The sequence below is a fragment of the Lissotriton helveticus genome, chromosome 7 (genome assembly GCF_964261635.1).
Source record: "Lissotriton helveticus chromosome 7, aLisHel1.1, whole genome shotgun sequence".
NCBI classification, from domain to species: domain Eukaryota; kingdom Metazoa; phylum Chordata; class Amphibia; order Caudata; family Salamandridae; genus Lissotriton; species Lissotriton helveticus.
The window spans coordinates 1,733,961,918-1,733,966,879 of record NC_136068.1 but is presented as its reverse complement, the minus strand read 5'-3'; positions in this window follow the sequence as shown (position 1 = coordinate 1,733,966,879).

Here is a 4,962-nt window from a genome sequence, read left to right as displayed (position 1 = left end):
GGGGCTTCACCTGATGTTTCGGAATTGGCCCTTTTTCGCGCATTGGAGACTACAAGGGAGTCTAGTGGTGCGGGCCTTTGATGTAGACTGGATCTGTGGGGGCAGCCTTATACTTTTTCTCGATTCGGGGGTTGATGACACAAGCCCTGAATGGATCTTTAAATACCTCTGTTGCATGCTTAATGACCCCTTTAAGCATGGGTAGAATTGAGGTGGACTTTTGTGTGGTGTCAAAAGTGTCCATGAGAAAATATGTGTGTAGGTCAACCCCATGGTATTGGGCACCTCTATGGACAAGTTGGTTAAAGCCCATAGTGTCCTCTGGGGGGGAAGGCCTGGAGGGGTATAGGTCATCCTGTGGAACGTTAGGGACGTCTAGGGTGCTATAATCATCCCAGGGGTCAGGGGAGTCAGGAGGACTAGGATTCCCTAGTGGTTCATTGTCCGCACCACCCCCTGTATCATCAGAGGTGTTAACCACATCATCATCATCTTCTACTGGAATAGGGGATGGTGTAGGAGAGTGATGTGGTGGGGGAGGAGGTGGAGGAGGAGGAGGAGGAGGAGGAGAAGGGATCCTTAATGGAGAGGTCGAAATGTCTCTTTTTAGGAGGAGGAGCCAGCGCAGATGCATCTAGTGGTCGTTTCTTGGAGCTCAGAGCCAATTGACCAGTTTTGGGGTCCTTTGCAAGAGTTTTTTGGTTAGGATCTGGTCGAAATAGTTCTTCTGTAGAAGGTAGATCTTTTGGTGGCAAGGTCTTTGGTTCTGTAGGTTTTTTCGGCACCGACTCGGTAGCGGTTCTAGGTTCTTTTGGCTTCGAACCGTGACATTTTGCAGTGTCTTTTTCCGGTGGAACGTGTTATGTCCTCGGCTCCGAGACCTTTTTTGGCTCCGAGGCATGGGAGTCGGGCCCTTTGGTGGCAGTTTTTTGGTGAGCTCCGAGTGTGTTCTCGGTGTGGAGGAGCTGGTGCCAGTCTTCGGCGCCGAGTGCTTGGATGTGGAAGCAGCGGTCGGCGTGAATGAGGAAGAGGAGGGCTTCTTTTTCGGTGCCGGTAGGTGTGTGTTGGTACCGCGGGTAGGCTGACTTGAGCCAGAGTCGCCTGAAGGCTTAGTAGGCTTCTTTACCGGGCCCGAAGGCGGGGCATGGGTAGCAGTTTTTCCGTGTGCACCTGGGCCCGAAGGTGGAAGTGCGACCAAAGCCTTTTTGGAGGGTGTCGAGGTCGACGTATGTACTTACGACCCGCTGTGCCAGAGTGATGTCCTCAACGACTGAGTCCTCGGCTTCAGAGTCGCTGGCGATGCCTTCTTCCACCCGCTCCTGTTCTGGCACATCAACGACCTCTTGGAAGATGTCATCGGGGATCAAAGAAGACGAGCGAGCCATGGTCCTTCGAGCTCGTCGGTCCCGAATTGTCTTTTTGGAGCGAAAGGAAGCGCAAGCTGAACAGTCTCTGGTCTCATGCTACGACCTATCTCGTGACTTTCACAGACTTTTCAGGACAAAAACAAGTGCAAACATCCGGGCCCAACACTAGATGGCGATCTATGCAACAGTGTGTAATCTGTAAGCATGGGCGGATTTTGCGGATCCACGATTCACGAATTTGCGAATTCACGGATCGTGGATCCGCAAAATCCGCGGATTTTGCGGATCGGCGGATTTGGGGGCGGGGCTTCGTCGAGTGTGTGGGCGGGGCCAAACGGACGGGGCTTCCATGCGAGTGCACATGCCTCTTGTGTGTATTAAAGGTCAGAGACTGATCAGAGCAGTAGATGTAGAGACAGAAGCTCAGTGGTCACATAACAGTAACATGTGTGCGTCTTACACCAGAGTCTGATCCGGTTTCGTGTAAGTGCAGTGTTGGTTGTAATGAGTTTTATGTTTTATGGTGGGTAAGACCGTTTTAAAGCCAGTGCAGCCCTTTCTTCTCTGAAACTCTGGTAGAGTTTAAGAACTTTATTAGCAGGCGAATATGGAGTTTACAATACTGGCACACCCGCCTTGTGTAAGAAGAAGGGATGGCTTCTTACCTTCAGGGGACCAGATTCACAAAGGTAAAGTTTGATCAAAGGGGCACGGCTTAGGCGCCGACAGGGATGGCGGCTGGCTGAAGCTGCTCCGCGTTAAGTGCCGAGGTTTTTAATCTTTAAGCCTGGTGGAAGCCTTATAACATCTGCTTTTTCCAAGGAATACGTGTTGGAACCTCTACTGGTACCAAAGATGCTTTTTGATGCACGCGGTAAGCCCGCATTTTTGACATTTTTGTCTTAAAGCTGCGACGCGCCCCGCAACTAAACCGTGGTTGCCATTTTTTTGTTTACTTTCAACTTACTCCGTGTTTCTCTTATGAAACGGAAGGTTCACCTCACAAATTGCTGATAATGCAGTATGAAGGGAACATTTTAAAATTTACTGCCAACGTTAATTTGACTATTTCTGATGTTGAGTCACAGAAAACATATTTTTAAACTTATAAATGTGACGCAACCTTTTTCAGCAATTGACTTTCTCACGTTGCACACTTCACTTCACATAACAGCACGGGGATTGCGCTCGTGAAGGTCAAAGATGCCCTTCATATTTATTCAAGAAGACACCACCGTTGGTGCCCCTGCTGTAAATAATTTACGATGGCGCCGGCAAGCTGCCAGCGCCATCGTAAAAAAGTTACTTAATTAGCTTCAACAGGAAGCTTCAATTGTTAAAACAAAGCAGGCGCTCGAGTCCCTGCTTTATCTTATCTATTAGAGCTTCCTGTTGAAGCTAATTAAGTAACTATTTGAGGATGGCGCTGGCAGCTTGCCGGCGCCATCGTAAATTAGGCTTGAACTTTTGACCGCGGAATCCGCCGCTCGCGGATTGCGGATTTTCGGTAAATTCGCGAGAGTTCGCGGATCGCGAATTTACCGAAAATCCGCAAAATCCGCGATCGGAGCGGATTTTGCGCTCATGCTTAGTAATCTGCAGCTCATATGCCTCAAACCTATTGTCATTGTTAAGAGGTGGTAAGTTCATTCAAAATTAGATCTGAAGAGTACTTAGCATCAAATTTGCTTGCATAAAAATACTAACAATCTTATGGAATATGTTACTATGGAGGCCCCTTTACAGTTCATAATAATGCCGTTTGGGGTATCTTCAGCAGTCGTATGGATGATATCTCGGGTGTTTAAGGGCATACTGAATGTCATACACTTCCAAGATGATAAACTTTTCAATGGAGCGACTGTGAAGCAACACAATCAAGTACTAAAACAAGCGCTGGATAGATTGCCAAAGGCAAATCCTCAAGACATAACATATCCCCCCTTCATTTACCATAAAAAATAAAGACTTAAAAAACAAAATAAATACACAGAAATGCAATACTAAAGAAAGATAAACTGGAATTCTGTAGAGAGAACATAAAACAACATAGTGAGAAGATGATACACTATCACAATGATCTTAGATGTAATTACATTTATCCTTCCACATAATATTCCAAATACACAGGTGGCCTCCGTTCTCTCATCTAATGACCCAACCTCTCTTCAACAACAAAGGGCCATAGTATCAAGAACGGCGATAACATTATCGCCGCTTTAGCGACAGGAAACTGCAGCTAAAGTGGTGATAAGGGGCTTGATAATATGCCCTTGTGAATTCCCATAGAAACCCAGGTTCTGGTGTGCAGGACATCAAACCTGGGCATCTATGGGAATTCACAAGGGCATATTATCAAGCCCCTTATCGCCGATTTAGCAGTAGTTTCCGGCCTCTAAAGCGGCGATAATGTTATTGCCGTTCTTGATAATATGGCCCAAAGTTCTTTCCTACCCTTTCACCTGAATCAGCACCACCTGAAGCTATTACTTTCATTCCAGCTCTGTTCCTTGAACCACCTTCTAACTCCTCAACCCTCATCAACAAAAATCCACCTCAACCACGTTCTTCATTCTTCACTTAACACTCCCCCAAACCCCTTTTTTGATACAGGGCCACCCTACATCTGTTCCACTTGTCTCCATTTTTCAATACCACATGCCATTCATGCACATCCTTGTCTTTAGAGGGCCCCATGAACTTCGAGAGACCTCTTCTGTCACAACTAACCATTATTTTGACCCAATCCAACTTCAATTGTGCGTGCCACTGCATCATGGCAACTAAGAGACTCCCATCCATGTTGCATTCCTTCAACCAACTTGGTACCAATTTGGTTCTAGGTTTATTACCTCTCATTAACTCTGACCACATTGCGCACATTACTGCCACTCTGAATTTCCATCTGAAAAGCCTCTTTCACCATACGGTTTGCCCTTTCCGCAATACCATTTGCTTGAGGGTTGTACAAGGCCACGGAATAATGACTAATACCATTACTACACAAAAACGTCTTCATCTCCAATGAAGTGAGCTGTATGCCATTGTTACTTATAAAGGTATCTCGGTCTAGACCACATTATTTCGACAAGTGCCTTGCCATGAACTGACAGGGAAAGGAGCATTGTAAGTTGGTTCAATCATCCAAGCTGCCTGCGCAGGCAGGAAAAGTAAAATAAATGTGAGAAATGGACTATCTGCCATTCGCATTTCACATACCTCTAAATGCCTGGAAATTTCAATCTCACCACTGGGTAGAGCAGCTTGATCTCATGTTGCACAACTGCTTTTTTGTTACAACATACCACAGGTACTTTCAGCCTTGGGCCGAACCACTGATCTGACCTGTTTCTTTCTATCTGATGGGCTCTGAGCTTCAGCTTTTGCACTGCTTATCAGGTTTACCATAAATGCTGATGAAAAGGTGCATGAACAAAAATTTCCGATTGAAATCGGATTTACCTGTCCTCCTGACTACAATAGGTGCACAAGGGCAAAAGAGTCTATTAGACCGTTGGAGTGAATACATATCACAACTTCTTGTCCTTGAAAGTAATCCTTATGTCCTGGGCGTTGGGCTATAGGAATTCCACAC